A 21,798-nucleotide genomic window follows, 5' to 3' on the forward strand; every position below is an offset into this window, starting at 1 on the left:
ACTAGTCCGGAGGAGTGGGGGTGACTGACTCACCCTGGATGTCTTCCCAGGTGGACCTGCCTTTCCATCCTCTTGCTTGGCTCTCAGTTTCCAAGGCCCCATTCCTGTTGTGCAGTTGTAACTGGCGGGGGGGGCAAGGGAGGCCGGTAGGAGATTCTCCTGCCTCCCCAGCCTCCCTGAGGAGGGACCTGTTTCCATTCCCCGTTGTCTTTTAGGTTCCCTCCTCTTACCTGGTGGCAAGAGGACAGGGGATCCTGTGCTTCACATGGGGCCTGTTGCCTTTGCCTCAGGGATGGGAGAGCCTGAGTCTACCAGTCTGTCTCCTTCTCACACTCCCTTATAGTCCTGAGCCTTTTGACCTCCTCTTTCAGCTCAGCCACCACGCTGAGCAGATCATTCACCTGCTCACAGTGAATACAGGTGCTGTCCCTGCAAATCCTCCATTCCAAGTGAGGGGCTCCGGCACGCCCAGCAGCTGGGGGCATGGACACCTACATCTTTACGTGGGACCTCTGTCTGGGTCGCCATATTTTTTTACTTACAGCTTTTTGCCTGGTAACAACCATGGCTGTTCCTACCTGCGTGACAAACGGCTCAAACTTCTGCGACACCTGAGTTTTTGTTGCTCTGCAGAGCTGCCACGGGGACAGTTCAGTTCTGGAGCCTGATTGTAGTGACTGATGGTAGCAACGCCCTTCCCTGCTCACCTCTCCTGCTCGCCCTGCCTGTGCGAACTGCCACACAAACTGCCATGCTGTGTTTTTCTGATGCGCCACACCGTGCTTGCCCCTCCTGTTCACCTTTTTGCCAAAGTTGTTTTCTTTCTCACAGTATAGTTGTGCCTTCGTATATCTTATCAAAGCTGTTTAACAGCCTTTCATGCATAGTTTTTATCTCTATTTTGTCCCAGTCAGTTGAGCTTTGGTAAATCCAATATTTTGAAGCACTAGGTGTATCTCTCCTACAATACTGAATGTGTATTTTGGATGGCATTTGTACAGAAACATGTGGTCTGATTGGAGATTTCCAGAAGAAAGCACAAGTCTTAAAAGAATTTGAGTTGGTCAGTCTACAGAAGAGAAGACATGGGGAAAAAGGAGAGAGGAAAATGGGATGTAATAACAGGACCTATCAGTGAAAGGCATATGGTTTGTTCCCATATCCATGATGAGCAGGAGAAGAGATGCTGGCCTTAAAGAAGTACATTGAGGAGTTAGTTTTTACCAATAAGAAAAAATGGGTGCTGGAACAGATTCCTGGGGAGGCTGTGGAGCCTTCTTCAGCCAAGGGGCTCTATCTGACCTGTATCTCCGATTCCCTGGAGTAGCTAGTTCCACAGCACGTACCAGCTTTCAACCCCCTGTTCAGTTCAGTCCCAGCCTTCATAACAAGTTCTGGAATGATTTTCTCATCTTAGGTGTTAAACTTTTTGTGATTAAAAACACCCTACTATTTCTCATTTTTAGCAATATGAATAATGTTTTTCTAATACTGCTGGCTAGGCAAGACTTCCCGCACAAATCTTCCACCGATTTCCTTCAGAACATGCATTTTTCTTTTTCCCCATATTACTGACAGGTGCTGAAGGAATAATTCCTTCTGGTTCCTGATTTGTGATTAGCAGATCTGAATTAGACCTTCACCTCTGCCTACTGCAGGCTTGTTAGTTAAAAGAATGTTCCTGCTCTTCTGAGTTATTGATACCTTTAAAATACAAAAGGGCTTCTTTACTGTAAAGTGCCAGCCACGTGCAACATGTGTGTACATGCACATATGTACACACACAACCTTGGTTAGGTACTCCATGGAAAAGTTTATCACAAAAACAGGTCTTATCAACCTCATATTCAAATATTGTATAAATAAATACAAGATTTCAGATGTCTTACAAATGGGTACCTCAAATGTCGTCTGCATGTTACTAAGCATGTTATACAAATCAATGTCAGAGACCCTATGTCTGTAAAGTGGTACCTGCAAAAGGGCTGCTAAACTCCTCATGTGAATATTACATAATTACTTATAACCTCTAATTGCAATGACGCATGGAAATCCCAGTCAATCAGATTGATTCTGCTGCTGTATAAACAGATTAAGTGATAAACCTTCTTTGGGAAAAATCAAAATATAATAGGACATAATACGTTATAGGAGTCTAGGGTCCACTCAGAGAGCAGGAAGAATAAGGGCAAAAATAGAATGTCAGAATCACAGTCATTTATTGGGCTTTTCCCCTGCCCAATAAAACTAATCCTTTTGTTGTGGTTAGGTTTTGTTCACTCATTTGGTCCAAACTATGTAGTGTTCAGTTCTTTCTCTCGGCTGGAGACAATGCTAGTAAAATGCTAGAAATCCATGCAAAATAATGGAAATCAATAGCTTTTTACACCAAAATGTTAAACAACTTTTCACTATTACAAACTCAGGGTAAATTATTTTCTTTGCATAGGGTGTTGGCAGTTGGGAAGAATTGGTCAGTACATTTTCTCTTTTGCTGAACAACCGGGAGGCTGATCAGTGTTTGGCTTCAAATGGCATTAGTACATTAAATATAGATTTTTAAGTTGGTTTTTTTAAATGAGAAATAAAAATGTTGCTATTGTATTTTTTTATATGAAATTGAAAATATTTGGTTCTTATTACTTCAGCTTTTAAAATTATTAGGTGATTTTTAAGGTGGTCAGTTAATGTATGTTATATTCTTGCAGAAAAATGTTCTGACACATTTACAGAGTTCCTGTAAGAAGCAAGACTCAGTATGAATATTCATCCAAATCTAGAATTATAGGTATCTTTGCCTTAGAAGTGAGGAAATATTTTTCTTCTGCATTTTTTGTTTTATTTCTTTTCTTTTAGTACACATGTCGTTTCTTTTTCAGAAGTGAAAGACCCCACTCTATGAATAACCTAAGCAATTCCATAAAAAAGTGGAAAACTTGTGACAGAGCATATTTTCATATTGTCATCTTGTTTCTAGACCAGAGAGGCATTTAACTAAGTATAGTAATTTTACCCACAACCAGTATAAACTGTAATACCTTGGAGCACACGGATTGCCTGAAGGTATTAGAAACAAATTAGATAGAGCACTGAATAACTAGACAGTGGACAGCCAGACTTTTTTCTTCTCTTTTGAATCCTCAGGTACAGATGAATCAGAATATCAATCCTAATGGGTCTGGGAGCTTTATGTATATTATGATAACTTTAGAGTAATTTGAAAATTCTATATTGGGTATCTACCTGTAACACTGCAGGTAGTAGTGTTGCAGATGTCATGGCTGTAGGACACTAGCAGGGCAAGGCTTATAGGTGCAGATGATCTCTTTTAAGTTCAGATAATAAAAAATTGACTGCAAAATATGGCCTCTACCCACAAATTTAATCTTGTAAACATGTCAGCACACCCAAATAAATCACAGTGAAATATGCAAATGTGAATCCTAACATAGTGTTGGGTTTACTACACAAATGTGCATGATTGTGTTTACTGTACAAATAAAACTAATAAAACTTTTTCGTTCTATTTCTATGATGCAGTAGTGCTGTTCCACATGATGCACCTTATTTTTAGGTAATAGGTATTTACTGTAGTGCAGTATTTCAGTATTTTTAAATGGCTTAGGAGAATACAATATGCAACATCACTAAAAAATACGGAATCTTTACAGAAATACATTTAAACTGGGTCAGCTGCAGCACCATGATTACTAGAAATAAAGCCAAAAGCTGACTCTGGACACTGAGATACTGTTCCCAATTCCATATTGGAAGTTTCCTTGAATTAATGTAGTCAGGAATTTTTTTTTTTTTTAAGTCTGTTCTGTGTGAGAAGGCTGAGATATTATGCAGTGGCTATCATTCTTTATCATATTGAATTCTGCACTCCAAATTATATTACCTTTAAAATGTTGCTGACGTTTTGCTGTTCCACTATTCTGATCCATAGAGGTTTTATACCATAGTTTATAAAGTTCTTTCTGGTGCATATAGCAGTGTAAGCAGTACCTTGCATTTCTTCGTTCTTCTCTCCTTGTTTTCTCAGATAAGTGGGTTCTGTGGAGTGTTTCTATAGGATTTTTCAAGACAAATGAAGCCAATATATAGATACAATTAAAAGTTTACATCAGAGAGGGCAGTTTATAGGAATATGTGTTGGATTTGGAACAGAATGATTGAGATTTGACATTCTTTTGGTTTTGTGGAGTTCAAACTACTCTTCTACTGAGCTACTGGGAAGGTTGTTTCTCCTGAAGGACATTGTTCGGTGCCCAGCTCTGCCTGCACAGGAAGAAGTGCTAATCCAGGTCCAGTATTCCAGAGCTGCTCTTTTTTCAAGGATCTTGGCTCCAAGACAGTGAGTGTTGGTGCCTTGATTTTATATTGTATGGGAAAGGCAAAAGAAGGAGTGCAAGCTAGCTCTGATGCACTAAAGATGGCCTGGGCTGCTGGGAGGATGACTCTGCAGCAAATGGAGTTACCTGCAACCTTGTGGTTTCACTGTGTAGGTCTGTTTCATCGCTGTCACCCAGCCAAGACATATGGATCATTACTCACTGGTTGAAAAAAGTTTATTGCTCAAGGGTGCTATCACATGCAGCTTAGTGTTGGTGATGTCTCTTCCATACTTCTACTCCAGAATGATCTACCCCCTTTAAGAGTGTTCCTTCCGCCAAAGGGTCTTGTGCCTTGACTACAGTGTCTTGACAGTGCTATTCCTTTATTACCAGTGTTGCCTTTTTCATACCATTCAACTTGGAACAGCTGCTTTTCATCTGTGACCTTTGCTAATTTTAGGAGTTTGCCATTTTGGATATAGTGGAGGAATGTGTGAGAGAAACACCAGTGGACAGCTATCTGTTCAGCAGCAGCTTTTGAGTCAACATCATCTGTACAGTTCATTGGGTGCCTGAAATTAGATGTTGACCATTTTGTTGTATCCTTTAAAAATCCATTACTGCTCCCATCTCCATTTGGCTATGAAAAAGGCTTTTATATACAATTTTATCTAGTCCAGAAATATTAGAATACTGTGTAATTCAATTTTATTTTTGTCTTTAATGTCTGGACCTGAATTAATAGAGCATTACTTTTCATCCTGATATCAATCTTGTTCCTTTCATTCAGATTCAAATTCCTTTGTAGTACATGATTTAATTCACTAAAATGAGGTAAAATGAAACCCTGGCCCAGGGAGCATTAAACTAAGATATTTTTGGTGGCACATGGGATGGCAACAGCCTGCTGTATAACTGTTTGTGTTTCCCTCCCCTCTTTTAGTTGCTCAGAGACTTTAAAACTTTTTTACTCTCAAGAACTGATATTATCTATGTTTGTTACTACTTCCCCCCAGCCCTGCCTTTTCAGGACAATTGTCTAAGGAAAATCAGTTTAGATTAGAAAGATTAAAAATACACTTTTCTAAACTAAAATCCCTATGATATATTTTTTGTAAGTAATCCTGAACTCACACTAGCTTGGTATTCCCTAACTGAGGATCAGTGCTTTCTTTTGTGGCAAATTAGCTTTGATTTGACAGCTATTTTTATTTCAAGACTGTACGCACACCAGATTTTCTGCTGAGGCTTGGCTCTTAGGGACAGTTGCACATGCATGGCTGGCTATGCATCAAATTCTGTAATCCAAAGGGATGCTCCAGGTCTTTTTTTTTTTTTTTTAAAAAAAAAAAAGAGAGAGAAAAGAAAAGAAAAAAGTGCAGGCAAAGAGATGTTGAACTAGAATGTGGCCTTGCACCAAGAAAATGTTTGTCAAGTTGGAAAGCAAAGGAGTATCTGCCCTTTCCAGACTGTTTCTATTCAATATTCAATATTTTTCTTCATCATGCACGCACAACTAAATTGATTGAACTGTTTTGTAGTTTTAGAATGAAAATTAAATAGAGGATGTCTTATACTGAGAGAAGGGTTTAACTGAGCTTCATAAAATATGCATCACCTGTAATGTCAGTTTGTGTACAACTTGAGAACTGTAAGGAGAAGATGCTTGAATAAATAGAAAGGAAAAGTCTGGACAATACATTCCAACTCTGTGATCCAGTATCTTCAACCATCTCCAGAAAGGTAGAGTTTGTACTGTTAGCACTCTCAGGGGCAGCTTGTTTATTTAAGGTTATAAGCTGTTGTGCTAGTAGCTGGAGGCTACATCGACTTTAGTAAGCAGTGCAGTGCAGTAGGAGAGGCTCTGTAGAGCAAAACAGCTGGTGTTGAGGACATGACATCCACACCAAACAAGTTTTGCAGAGGTTTACTTTGGACTAGATCCAGTCCAGTCTATTGAACTAAATGCTTGTTAATGGCTGGTGTGATTCCTCTCTTGTGAAGGGAATGCAGCTTGTGAGCTTGGAGTGCAGACCGAAGTGGGGTGATTTGGCCACTGACTTCAGAAAAGCGGTCCTTAACTGAGCTAAAAAGTGGGTGTGAATGTAGCTCTGGAGGTAGAACCCCTTTGTGATAATGCCTTCATTAGGTATCCTCCCAGCTCCTGTGTCTGGCATTGTGGGTAAAATGTTGGTTTAATTTTACTTTTGATATCATGTATAGCATAAAGGGAATAACCCTCTGCTCTTCTCCCTTGCTACCAGAAAAACATGTTAGTCCTGGAGGAGTCTGTTCTATATCTCCAGCACCTATCATATTCCTATGATAAAGCTCTTCTCTGGCCTGATGGCAATTCCTCTTCCCCAAACACCTGCTTGATATTTTTCTTCTAGAGACATGGAGAAGGTAGACTATTCAGCATGCTGCCTCCCACCCTTTTCACTTATTTTAGTTTTTGTGAGGTCTACAGCCTTGCTCTTCAGCTATGTCTCTGCCCCTCCAGTGCTGCTGATTTCCCTTGGGGTAAGCCAGTAGCCAGGTTTGGCAGTAGCTGTGTTTTCCTGCTCCAGAGCCACTTCCCATGTGTCAGGTCAAGCAGTTAGCCCCAGCCCACAGTCCTAGAGTGCTGTATGGAAACCGCATCGCTCAGGGAATGGGGTCATGCATGTTCTTGGCATACTTTGAAAGCTGGTCTTATATGCCAAAATGCCACCTTCTGAAGCTTCTTTTCCCTCGTCAGTTCTCTTTAATAATAACAAAGATAAAAGATCTATTTAGAATCTGATGGTGTGATTCTACAGTGTAGAGCTCAGATATAATAAATATAACTTAGCTGCTCCTAGCAATAACTTCTTCGAAAGAACGTAACCAATATGTCAGTAGAAATATTGTGGACTGCTGTGACTTCAGATTAGTATTAATGTACCTTAGTATGCCTCTTGATTGTAGAAAGGTGCACACATATATCTAGATTGTAGTAAATTTGTATACTATCAAATTCATTTGTGCAAATATATGTGATTATGTAATTACTGCAATACAGATGCACAAGGAAGCAGGATTAAGATTGTGCTGTCAGCTTCAATTTGAACATCCCCTGGCATCTGAGCACACTGCAATGCAACATTAGCTCTTGCTGAAGCTTTTGCTGCAACTGCTGGAATTAGGATCAACTGCTTCTCTTTAGCAAGTCACTGCTATCCTAAACCAGGGTATGTGGACCTGGTCATTCTGATCAGTGCACTGGTCACCCATAGCACACAAAAAAGTATTAGGAATGGAAGTAATGTCCACGGAGAACGTTAGCTAGTACAGGAAATGGCAGCATAGCTTCTTGGCAGAAGTGGTCAATGAGAGCTGTGGCACAAGTACACAGAGCAGAGCGTCCTCTGGACCTGCCACCACTAGTGCATCTTGCTATAAGAGGGAATGAAGTAAAGTGTCCTGCGAGACAATTTGCAAGGAACAGCTCTCTTCTTGCCTTCGTCTTTACAGAACTGCCCCTTCTGGAGAAAAAGGACTGACCCAACATTTAGACCTCCTTCTAGAAAGGAGGAGAATGTCACTATTTGATTTTTGCTTGTTTGTACAATGTATCATGAGGTAGTCATTAGATTCTGTTTAGGCTGAATGATTGTTTAAAGACATTTTAGTATGTACTTAAAGTGCTAGTTAATATGCAGAGACAGTAAACAAAAAATATTGTTTACAGATAGCATGTTAAAACCATTTTTAAGTAAGGCTTTAATGAGATAATATTGACATGAGAATTTTCTGGCACGTCATTCTAATTGAGTATTCCACTTCTGTCACTTCTTTTTTAAAGTAAGGGTTATTGCAACTGCACAGCATTTATAATTTGTCCTTATGAAACCGATACATCTACTCACCAGACTGTGACACATTTCTCTAGACCTGTTGATAGGATCTAAACTATACTTCTTCTGTGTGCTTTGAATTTGCAAACAAAAGTCAGCAGGATTGAAAGAGACAACCAAGAGTCTTTGACTATGTTTTAAACAGTTGTAATATTAGAGAAAAAGAGCTGGGAGCCTGGATCAGACAGCTGTGTTATGATAGCATGTACAGCTTTTCATGTACACATTACCATCCAATTTTCATTCTCACTGAAGAACATTATAGATTTTTTTTGCAAGCTTTTCAAGCGCTTATGTCTTTTTCTTTTCCTTCTTTATACAATTATAGTTATACTCTGATTTTTGTCCCTGTTTTACTTTATGAAAGAAGCTATTTGACATGTCTAGCTAGTTTAGTTGTAAAGGCAGCAAGGAGAAAATAGCATCCTAATACACTCATTATATTCAAGTCAACAGCACTTGTGCAAAACAGTGCTTTTGGTTTATACTCATATGATGGGGCAAAGGGGCAAAGACCAAAATTTTCAGAGGCAGGGAATTCTTCAAGTCATTTTTACAAGTGTTCATGTAAACTTCTTACTAAAACATCCATGACTGCCATTATATACAGGCATTTGAGAAAAAGAAAAGTTGCTATTAAAAACATCGTACTAGGTATTTAGATTCTCACCATCTTTTAAGGAACTTATTAATGAAACTTAAACTTTTGGTTTTTCGTAAAATAATTATTAGCATTCCCAGGTTTCTGGCACAACCAACTTGGTAAAATATGCATGTGTAGCTTTCAGATTTGAAAAGCAGTCTGGGAAAGATAATATTTGACTGATTACAGATGAGTAAACGTACTGTGTCAGGCAACATAGGTGAATGTATTTTATGCAAAAATATTAAAATGCGTGGTTCTTCTAAAACAAAGATAGGACAAAACATCAGTAATTATGAGTCTTTATGCAGGTTCACAGCAGTACAGCAGTTCTCTTTCATTTGATAATTACCTTGTTAAGCTAGTGTCCAGCTAGCTGTGTATCTTTTAAAGAAAAATAATCTGCTCATTAATTCATGGCAGAGCTCCAGCTCTCTTCATCAAAATAGTGGTCTGGAAATTTAACTGTTTTACATTTTCTGGACTGAAGTAAGCAACTCCGTCTCAGATTCCCTCTGGATCATTTTCCACTCTCTTTTTCCATTTCTTATCTCTACTACTGTACTTCAAATTAGGACATACTTAGTTGCCTGTGTTTGGATGAGTTCTGACCAGTGCTATATAAATGACAACAACTCCCTGTCTCCGTACAAACCAAAAAGCCTGTTTGTTTTTTTTTTTTTTTGCCTGACCATTTCCCCTCTAACTTTGTTTGTTAACTTTAAAAAAAAGAACTATATATATGTAACACCTTTTTAACTCCTCACATATTTTTCAGACCAGAGAGAGATGTGGTTTGTGTTTCAGGGATGGCAGATAACACAAGAATCCTTTAACAAAACATATAAAAGTTTCCTTGGATTATGTGAGAATGGCTACAAATCCTCAAAGGGAAGTTTTTTCCTTTCTTTAATATTTCAAATGAAGCTCAGATTTGTTTGGTGGGATTGCTGAAAGCTGTTGACAGACTTAGATCAGTGGAAACCTTTCTTAAAAGTTACATTTTCTTCTTTTTCTTCCTCCAGAAGAAATCTAACTTCCTATTTCACATCTTAGAAGCCTCCTGCTCATTGAGAATAGCAACAATCTGGTTTATTCTGTTGCTGAACTAGCTTAAATATAGACATCTATAATGACAGTAATAATGAATCTTAGCTAATATCCTGTTTATTCTTTATTTTACAGAGCTTTTGTATAGATTCCTTTGCTGTCACCGATGATGCCTTTATGATTTTGCAATGTATTTCTCTTTCAAAACAGCAGAGGAGCTTTCATCTGTCTACCGTCATTACTATTTACAATTGCAGTGGCAGTAAAGATGATCTTCCTCAAGTTTCCAATCCACAGTATTTTCTCAGGTGCTTCAAAACTGCCAGAAGTTATTTCGGGGATAACACGTTTAATATAGACTATTAGATCTGATGCCTTGAATTCCTCAAGACAAGTCAGGAGTGACTCAAGCTCTTATTTGTTTTCCCATGGACCACATGAGAGCATCCTTTTATTTGAAATCAACCCAATTTTATCTATTGCCAAAAGTGCAATGAAAATTATTTCAGGATGGCTGAAAGGTCATAAGATGCTTTGCTAAAGGTATATCTCATCAGAGTCCTCCGCCCAGTGCTCTGGACATTCTAGACATGCTGCAGAATAGGAAAGTCCAATTTTCTACTTAAAAAAAAAAAAAAAAAAGGCATAGGGGATGAGTAGTGGTGTTTCAAAGTCCTCCTTAGTTTTTACTTAGCATGACATTTTAAGTAGTTAGTTCTTTTTTGACTTCGTATGGCAGTTGACTGCCCAGTTCTCTCATACGCTTTTGCATCCTGACCTTATGCATAATCTGAGAATGAACGTGAAAGTGGGAGAGGGCAGGAAGGGGCTCTGGCCTGTTGGAGCCCCCCTGTGAAGGACTCATTACCCTTACTAGCTCCAAAGTTGTCAGTCCATAATACCATGCTATGTGACATCCAGAAGTGCTTCTCTGCAACCTCTGTGATGACCAGAATTCCCACGTGGATGGAAGCTGAATTGGCTTTAGCAACTGTTCCCTGCCTCTTGGTAGGATGAACCATCTGTTTTTTCCTGTTCAGGAACATCTACAGGCATCCATTGAGCCTGCCTTTCCCTTTCCTCACACTTTTACACTTACAGTTGCGAGGATCCCTGAAATGTTTTGGAAATACCACTTTACTCATAAATCCCATCCAACTGAGCCATCTGTTAGAAGGTATCTGGATTTGTCCAGGTTTGAGTGTTTTTTCCAATATTGGTCAAAGTAAGAAATCTTCTACAGATTCAGTCCAGATCTTCCTTCTCTGTTCAAATAGCAATGAATTGCTATGCAGAACTTTACTGAAGACCACCTGCCTTTTGTTTGAAGTTTGGTCAGACTGTGCTATTTCATTTAAGTTTAGTGGGACACAGGCCTTCATCAGTGCTATGTCTCTGTAGGCAGAAAAAGTCTTTTGGAATTAGAAGGATGCCACACTTTAGAATCTCAGAAAGTGTCACAGTCTACAAATTTGACACAGCTGGGAAGAGTTTTCCTACTTTTGTTTCTGCAGTGTTTGAACATCTGAGCACCTCCAAGCTTCCTACTTGCCACTTCATCCCCCCCTCTCCAATGAATGAAAAGAGTGAGTGGGGACCCTACCACAGGAGCAAGTTCTTCTAGCTAGGGATAGAGGGTTACTACTGGGACTGGACAGGGAAACGGGGACCTGAGACCCTGAGGGGCGCTTGGTATGGGGGAGAATGAAGGATTGTAAGAGTTTATAATGTCTACCAGTGGGGTAAACTCTGAAAAAGGAGGTAGGAGAAGAACAGATCTCAAATATTTATTTTTGTGTGTTCATTTCTAAGATGTACTTGAGTATTTGGCTTATAGAAGACATGCAGGGAAACTTAGCACCTGAAAAACACAGTGATCCAGCCCAGACTGTTGTGGGAGTTTTTTTAAGTAAACATCAAGATGGATTTTTTTCTTAGTATAATTTTTGAGTGTTCTGAGGTCTTATCTCTTGTGAAAGGCAACACAGTGAGCTAGATAAGTAGTTTTCTAAAAACTCTGAAAATAATGAGTCCAAGATGAATTGTCTTGGTCTAGTTATATGTAGATACTAGGAAGAAAACACAAATCCTTTGAGATATAATTCCTACTATACTTTCACTACAAAATCAGATTTTTTCTTTAGACCACCATTCCTAAAGCTTTGGACAAGTTCCTGCCTAGTTAGAAAATTATTTCTGTAGTTAACCTCTTTTTTTACTATTATTTACTCCACTTATTTTTCTCCTGTTGCCACCTTTGCCACATTTTGCCTCACTTTGGAGAGAAGGCATTGAAATAGCATGGGAACTGCTGTTTTCTCAGGATCCAGAAAATTGCCAAATAGCATGCTAAGTTACTTATCATTCTAAGAGATCCAATCTGATTTTAAGATCAGAGTTAATGAGGTCTAGCTCTGTAACCAAAAGTCTGAGAGCCTGCATGATCTAAACTGGACCTCTTGTGAGTTGTGTACCACCATAAAATGCAAAGCAGATATTTTTCTTTCTCTCTAAGTGTTGCCTGAGGTCTGAGAAGAATTCATAGAACTTGCACAGGAAAAAAAAAAATCTATCTTCCACATTGACGTCATTAATCCTGCATTTTTTACAGCAAAATACAAATTAATTTTACGTAGCACAGAGTCAAAAATCAAAGGTAATAAAACCTTGCAGGTTACTTCTAATCTTCTACGATATTTCTGACTGCATCACATTATCAATGGAGAAAAGACAGTTCTCATTTCAGCACACAGTCTTTTTCAGCTTTTTTGTCATATAATGTCTTGGGTTTTATGAGGAAAATTACCACACTCTCGTTTATTTTGTTTCTGCTACTTTTATCTTCCCGGAGGTGACAAATTCTGTTCCCAGTGGTTCCTGTCCAGTAGCTGTTCTGAGAATTTGTAGTTTTACATACTTTTATAGTAAGATTTTTCTTCTTTAATTCATAACCAAAAGCTGCTGTAGATAATACTGTGCAAACAATATATTGTATGTGCTAAATAAAGCTGCTGCCTTCTGCTATGATTTGTGACTGAATTTACACCTCAACAAGCAGAGAAAGTTTAAGGGATGCAACTAGCAAAGGATCAAAATCTTGTCTACTCAGATTGTGACAGTTAATTCAGGTAAAATTTGTTCTGTTGGACAAGCTCAGATGCCTTCTTTGATTGCTTGTCCTAAACACTGCCACACATGGAACATGGGTGTCTGACAGCTCAAACTGCTTTTCCACTTGCACAGGTATTGGGAGCTTCCAGGCTCATCAGAGAGTTCTCTTCTGCACAAATCAACTGTAAAGACTTTCTTGTTAACCCTTTTGCAAGAGTCCATCCACATCTTAGATGGAATTAGATGGTGTGTTTTGCTGCTCATCGTGTTTGCGGTAAAGTGTTTGTCTTTACTTGCAATGCCAGTCCCACTCACATCTGTTCTGTTTCTTGTGCTAGACTGTGAGGATGATGAACATGGACAGCAGGTTTCAACAACAGGGCCCTAGAATATATTCTAGAGCGTGTACTGAGGGCCTTAAAAAATTGCCCTTATTTTCAAAGTTCTAAACCACTTAATGTTCCACAAAGTCAGTGAAGGTTACTTGCATGGTTGAGGGGAGGATTGTCATAGGCACAGAGAGGAGATAAATGCCACATGCATGTGACAAGCCAGTGAGTAGGTGGCTGATACCATTAGTGCAGTTTAAAATATATCAAGGCACGTTTTAAGAGCAAATCTGTGTTATGGAAAGACTTGTCATGCAAATAGCCAGCATTGTCAGCTATTAAATTTTTAGCATCCAAGATACCTTTGGCCTGTATTTCTAAGTTTCTTACAGGTGAGAAAGCCTCTTAGAGGCAGAAGATAAATGCTGATGTCCCTCTCCGTTATTAAATGTCTGAGAGAAAAGGACAATTCTTGTTCAATCACATGTCAGCTGTGCATTGGATTTGTGAGGCTAAACTGTTAGTGATTCATAACTGCCTCACTTTGGATAGGAGAGGTAACCTGTTAGGTCCTTGTGAGAGGTTGAGCCTCTTCCATACCACTTCTTCCTTCATATCTTTTAGGGAATAGTGACAATCTGTATAGAGTGCATCATCTTGTCTATGTCTGCCATTTGTCTTGTAACTGTTAGGTATCCATATAAATACATGATAAGGAAATGTAATTGAATGAATTATACAATAATTTTATTAGCTGACACAAAAATCAACTTCTACACTTTTTCCCCTAGAGAAATACCATGACATTTGTGTAGATGCGAATTAAAAATGCCATATAGATAGGGCCTGGACTTCTGAACTCTGTTGAAAATGGAATATATATAGCTGTCAAAAACAGTAACAAAAAACTAGACAGTGAAGAGGCAGATCTGTCATTCAGACTGATTGGGCTTACATACATTCACCACTTTCTGTATCTTGCACTACACAGTATTTGATAGTCCAGGCAGCTTTTATCAACTATTCAACTGACAGAAGTCCATTGCAAATTGGCCTAACGGTGTGTGAATTACCTTGCTATGACTCCTCAGGCACCCGAGGGCGGCTGTTAAAGGCTGAGCCTGATTCACATCTGTGCTCATGTCAGACTAAGCAGGTGTTACTTCTGTTTTTATTTGTTTTATCTGATTATTCATTTAACAGAAATTGCCAAATAAAAAACTCTGACAACTTATTTTAGCTAAAGAGAGGAGAATTTGGAGAAATGCAGTGTTTATTCCTTACCTAATGTCAGTTTTGTTTCTGTTCCTTTAAAATACATATCCATGTTTTCTCAAGCAGCTAGTTTTCTCTGCTGTTTCCAAAGCAAACGAGGCTTGAGTCTTTGCTTTATATATTCTAATGTCCAGAAAAAAAGACAATAAGGATCAGAGAAAGTTGAAATGGAAGGACCTTATTTACAGGAGAAAGTTCATTCTATAAATGGCTTCAAACAATTGAATAGATTTTATTTTGATATTTCATAATTCCCAAACTTCTGTGGCTACTCCTAAAGTGCTGTTCCTGCTGTTTACCACCACTTAAAAATTTACGAAGAGCAAAGACTTTTTGCATTAGTAGATTCATCTCCATTTCCTTGTCCTTTCCTGTTTTCAAGACCAGACACTGCCTGGCAGGGAGCACGGGGTTATCTCACCCTGCTCCCTACTAAGTAAACTGTCTACTGCCTTCCTCTTAATAGGCGGTTAAATTTATAGAAATTAAGTAGCGAAGTGCATGTTGAAGAAACACCTTCTCACATTCTGCAGCAGTCAGAAATCTGTGTATTGAATTGAGTGCTGTGTTTCTGTTCCTTATCCTTTGCATGTGTGTGTGTGTATGTGTATGTTTTCAAGGGTCTAAAATCATAATTCCAGTCTGCACTATTTGTAAAGCAAAGTCTTTGAATGGACAAAGTTTTAATGTGCACAGTATGAAGAGGGACATTTAAATGTCTCAGCACTGCTTAAGTTGTAAGTCAAACTTTCTAGTCTTTGACTCGTCTGTAACAAAACATTTAAATCAGGAAATGCAATAGCTGATAATTTAATCTTTTGAGAGGAATTTCATCCTATGGGGAAATGTTTCCATTTAAAAGACTGAATTCTAGGAGGTGGGGCCTGAATCTGATCTCACCTTGGTTTCCCAGTGCTGCCACTCATTGGCTTGGGGCACGTTGCAAGACTAGATTTATACCCATGTGAAATGAGTATTAGTCCTTTCATGCCTGAATCTAAGTTTAATTTTCTAGAGTGGATTTAGATACATCATTTGGACACTTCTAAATTAGATAATAAAAGTTTTTTTGTTTTTCTGGCACGGTTGGCAAGGAACTGGAGAGCATCTCAGGCGATATGCCGAATCCCAAACAAATCCTAGTGCCTGCTAGGGGAGCTCAGGTGTAAGTTTATCACCTGTGACCACTTCTTTTGCTCTGAGTTACACATGGGGTTCTGGGTTATCTACAAAGAAATGGCAAAAACATCTACATGCTATCAAATCAGGTACCGTAGTTCATTTTGTGAGGTCTCTGAAACAGATTATGTGAGTGCAAATATTTGTCAGAACTGGTCTTGGCTGTTCATTGATTGTAAACAGTTGAAAGACTGTCATACTCCTTCCATAGGTGTTAGAAATCGATGACAATGCCAGAGTACTTCGTTCATTGTTATTTTAGAAAATCCCTAATCAAAACAATTGTAAGTGCTGATGTGTGCTCAGTGGTGGAGTTTTGTGTGTTCCTTGGAAATATGATATTCCCTGGAGAGAGAGGAAAGGATTAGAAATGATAACCACTTTTTAAATACATCAGCTTGCTCATGTGTGTGGTGTTTTTTATCAGCTTTACAGCAAATGCTTCATTTGATTTGTGCAGGGATGTGGATAATAAGGAGAGAGGCCAGCAAGCTGATTTTTATAGTCTATTTGTAGCTTAAACAAAGATCTGGGATTTTGCGGATAAAGACCAACTGAAATACAGGAGATTATGCAGCTTTGGTTTTTTTCAAAGATTTGTTAATTTTTCCCCCACACAGCTTGGTTTCCCTGTGTCCACTCCACATGAAAATAATGAGTTTTAAAACAGAATTTATGGCATAAGTTCATCAAATCCTCCTCCTTGACTGCGCCTATTCTTTGTATTCAGGAATGTGCCATGCTTAGGCACTGTTGCATTTGTGATAAACAGGGTTTGAACTTAGACCACCATGATATTAGCAGGCGTATTTCTCACTGCTGAAGTGACACTGTTCTGGATAAAATCCTTGAAGTCAAACAAGAGGTGGAACAGTGAATATAAGTTGATGGTGTGGCTTCAGTTTTTTGGGGGTTTTTTGACACAGTTAGAAAGCTCGATGAAGACTGTGCTGCCTTGTCTCCTATAGAGAGGTGGAATGCACAGCCTTGCCAACAGATTTCTCAGTGCAGGCAGTAGTAGTATTTTCCCATTTTCATTTAATTTCTTGTAAGCATTGTATACTTTATGCATAAGTTAGGATCACTTGAATGCAAAGTGGCTTCTGGATGCTGAGAGCTAAGTGAGAATTGCTGTTTCAGTTCAGCACTGTGGCTCCTACACAGACTCTGCAGTTCACAGTTTGCTTTCTTGTGAAGCTGAACAAGATGCCTTCACAACAGAACTGGGACCTCCTGCACTGGAGGTTAGCTGGAAGTGCAAAGAACCAGATAAATAAAAAGCATCAGAGATGCTCTGTGTGAAAGTATCTGTGTTATTTTTAAAAGCATAGCAGAAAGATAGGCAAGTGCAAGGCGGAGCAGCAGGACAACACATCATTTTAGCAGTACTGCTCATTTTCTTATTCTTATGAAGTTTTTTTGTCCAGTGTTGGATGAAATGGATGTTTTTAAAATTCATTTTAACTTGGTCTAGAATTTAGCTTCTTTCAGAAACTGAGATAGAGATGTTCGTTACATTTATTTTTAATTTCTAAAGGAAACAAATATAGGAATAAAATAATGTTTCCCTGAAGCACTTGGAAAGCAACTACTAGTTCATCTACCAGGTACATGACCACCTGGAAATTTGGTTGACTAAAAATTCACTAAACAAAGCTGAAACCGAAGGGTATGTTTCCATTGCAGAGAAGGCTGCAAGGAGTAACTCAGCAGCGTTCTTGCAGGCAGTGTGATACAGTGGGCAGAACTTTGGCATAGCTCTGGGGGGAACATGAGGAGACATGGGTCTCAACTCATGCAATTTGTAAAATAAGTAAAGCAATACTTTTTGGCTGACATGTTTTAATTTTTCTGATATATGATTTCTATACTTTACATTTTTTCAATGAGATATCTTTTTTCTTTTTTTCCCCCTTTAAGCAGGAAATAACAAATTGAAAGAGGTGGTACAGGCAAAACAGGGCATTGTTAAATAAACTAGAGCTACTTGTAGGAAGATTGAACCAGAAGTCAATGACTTAGAACAGCTAAGGGATGGGAACTGATTTTACTCTTAATAGTTGGACTATCCCTTGTTTTAGAATACTGCTGGATATTTTCAGCTTATGTTTGCAAATTTGCCATCTTTGCTGTAGTCTTATCACATCTCATGTACAACTGACACCCTGATTAGAGATTTCTGAGGATGGCTCAGCCTGAGTGATCAATTACTGCATATTCAATCTGTAAAGCACTTTGGGTTCTTAGTGAGGTTAAGATGCTGTCTGAGTTTTACAGTACTAAGGGTCAGACTCTGATGCTAGTCCTCATATTAGCTGGTACCTAATCCTGTATCAACTTCAGTGAGGGGATGTGTTGAATGCAATATTATTAAACATGAATTAAGGTAGCTGATGTAATCCTGAAAAGAATACGCATCAGTATATAATAGATATGGTTAAAAACCCAATGCCTTTTATAAAACCACAGGCTATACATGAAGAGGGAAATCTCAGAAAATAATATTCAGAGCTTTCAAAAAAACAACTATTAAGACCTCCACTTCCAAATCATCGGTAAGCATGTTGTATTTTGTGGTGTGCTTTTGAATGATACCAGCTGTGAGTTTAGATTATCTTCAGTTCTCTTGCAAGTGTCTGGTCACAAAACACAGTTCTGAATGACCTGCTTTTTATTTTACTGATTTTGAAAGGACTGAAGTAGTGGGACTGCTGTTGAGGGACTGCCAGCCAACTGCCATCCTCAATTATATCTGGCCTTCTTCAGCTTTGGTAGGGTAAATTTACAAAGTCCCTTTAAAAACCTTTTTTGCTCTACAGGAAATGTCATGTTTAAGGTATAGTAGTGTATCTATTGTGAAGTGTTCAGTTATGGGGCAAAACATTGCTAAGGGAGGTAAATTTGGTCTCTGGGAAGCAGATGAAATAGGAAACCAAGCTAAGAGTTTCTGACATAACTGAAAGAATTAGTATCAAAGGGATAATTGTGACTTTGTGAGACAAACCCTGTGCTGGTGTGACTTTCATACAGCTGTCCATTGAAGTTCAGGGTCAGGTTGTGCTGGATACATAAAGGCATATTTTGAGGACTTGATCCTAAGGGAAAAGCTTCAGTGGGACTGGCTCCATCAGGACAGGCTGCAGCCCCAGACTAGGCAGGGGTTGGTATGGCTGCATTCATACTGTAGGACCCGAAGCACAGCTCATTGTTTCCTTTCCTGGTTGTGATCAGCACTGGCCAGTTTGGGCTTTTAAACTGCCCTGCCATGCAGGGTGAGGAACCTCCTGCTCCTTGCAAGGATGTCTTCCCGGTGACACAAAGTCTTTAAGCTGGCGCCAGGGGGAACTAATTACTGGTGATTCAGCCTTGCTGCTAGCAAGAAGGTTCCCATGTAATTATGTCCCCTTTTTAAAGTGGGTTATCTCGGCTTAGCTCAGAATGTTGACTTCATTAGGGGCCTTTGAAGGTACCAGCATGCTTGCTCCTGCCAGTGGATAGGCACTTTGTGTCTCCAGCCGCCACTTTGTTGCAGACCAGAAGCAGAGAATGCGGGATAGTGGTGGCAATCCTCAATCCTCTGCATTTCCCAAGTCCTGCTTTCAAGGGTGCCAATCAGCAGAAAAAAAGAAATAATTTCTGTGCCTTACTGTCTTGTTTTGTGCATTCCATTGATCTACTCAGCACTTCAGAAATGGTAGAAACATGACCTTTCCCATGAATTTTTAACATAAGGGCCCTTATCTTGCAAACGCATCTGCCTCTGCCCACCCTAGAGGACTAAAGTCAGAGCAGCCCCATAGGGTAGCAACATTTGTTAGCAGAGATCATCCAGCATCTGGCAGAACTGAAGCCTAAATACTTTCTGATTCTTTTAGAAATGTCCAACAACTTTAGGCTTTTTCTATTTCAAATGTGTTAATCAGAATCAAATTTTTAACCTGTGCTTTAAATTAGCTTTCCAATCATATAGCAGTAATTTCAACATGCCTTTCTTAGTGTATAAAGTTAATTTTTAATGCTTCAGTTTACAATTTGGAATAAGATTTTATGATGTTCTATTACTGTACATCAATTTGACAAGATCCTACTATTAAAGTCAAATGTTTTAACACACATTTATAGTTGGAAACAATTTATATTATTGTGAGATTGTTTAGCAATAAATGCAAGCTGAAATAAGTAAATTTTATCTGTTGTGAAAATAGTCTGTCATTGTTAAACACAACTTCTATTATACACATATTATTTACTATTATTTGAATTAAAAAGAACAATTTATTTACATTAAAAACTGTAAATTTAATTTACTGTTAAAAAGTTAAATTACAGCATTTGCGAAGCTGAGCTGCCAGTAATTTGACAGTGAATGTATGAGATTTTTTTCTCTAAATGCCTTACATAAAACATTATGGAAATGCATACATTGCAAGAATCCAGAGAGGGAGTGCAATTCAAGCTCTCCTAATTTTTATCTGAAAATCTATCCATTTTCAGCATTAGAAAGCAATATGCAATAAGGTATTCAGAGTGATAGAACAAGGGATTCTGATGGCTTTCTGCATCTAACACCCTTTTTAATGCTTCTAGGTTTTGATCCTTTAAGATATCATCTTGAAAATCATTGTGAAATAAAGCTACTATAATGTATGTGATACAATGCATCTGGTATCTGCTTTCATGTATTTTTTTTTTTAACTGCCCTTTTTTCAAGTGCTTTAAACTCATACGGATTTTTGAACAGGTTTCCATAGTCAACAGTTTCCATAGTCAACAGTTTTCGTATAATTCACCAAACTCTGGGTCCTACAAGGTGTTGACTGCTCTGGTGCTGATCTCACAAGGGTTACCTCAGCTTTAACCTGTGGATGTGCCTCTGTTCCCTATTGACCTAATGCAGTGCTGGCAGAAGGGCTTGCATTTGGCTGCTGGATTTGGGGAGGGACCAACCTCGTGGATAGCAAAACAAGAGACCTGTCCGAGACATGGCCTCAACAGCATATGAGCCCTGAAAAGGAAGAAGACCTGAGCAGAGGCTCTAACCCTTCCCTTCTGTCCATTCTGACTTCCAAACCAGAAGCCTTTAGTTCAAATTCTTGCTGGCAGATGCTTCTGGATGGCAGAAGGTGCTGTCATATATGTCTTCTGCCACATAAACATTAGCTCTGGTGGCATACAGAAAAGAAACATATGGTAAGACCAGCCAGTCCCCTGACAGGACTAGTCAGGTGGCAACCTCGGTTTTTGAAGGGTTAGTAAGAACATGTAAGTTATTAGTGGGACATTGCTGCTGTTGGATGTTTTCTTCATCTGTTTTCTGCTCCTGTTGAATGTACAGAACATGCACAGATCATCTGCTGTTTTGACACTTAATTTAAGCTAAGACCTTAAAAGATGCCTATGGCTATCAGTTAATTTGACAGAGGCTATACAGACCTACTTTAAGTGATCACTTTGTTCCTTCTCAAGCCTAGGCACTTAAAATTTGTGTTTTCTTGTGTTAGCTGTGCATTCTGGATCTGACCGTTAGTTTTTTTGCTACTGGTCTCCTCTTCTGTATCTATACTGTCATGCTCTTTCTTAATCTTCTTTGGAACAGAAGTAAAAGTCACAATTTGTCTTATGTATAACTAGCCAAACAAGAAAATACTTTAAAATTTGATAAGAGATAACAAAGAGAATTTTAATATCATCAATAGATGAAAAACTGAATTGCTTGTGCAAGTGCAGTTGAAACAATTCAAATTTCACCTCCTTTTCTCAACTTCAGCTACTCTACCCACTCTCTTACTCCACCAGAACTCTCCAACGAAAATCTCATCCTGGTTTTCCATTTTCTTTAAGGTCTGCTTCTGTAACCATCAGCTCTTAATATTGGTGAAGACTTGACAAACCAGAACAGTGTATGTCTTTACTGTGCTGTCATGCAAGAAGCGAATTAAAGTGTTTTGTGAATCTCACTGCTAGTTTCATTTCTACATGATGTGGTAAAGTGTGTT

Source organism: Antrostomus carolinensis, unplaced genomic scaffold (assembly GCF_000700745.2).
Source record: "Antrostomus carolinensis isolate BGI_N321 unplaced genomic scaffold, ASM70074v2 scaffold7514, whole genome shotgun sequence".
NCBI classification, from domain to species: Eukaryota; Metazoa; Chordata; class Aves; order Caprimulgiformes; family Caprimulgidae; genus Antrostomus; species Antrostomus carolinensis.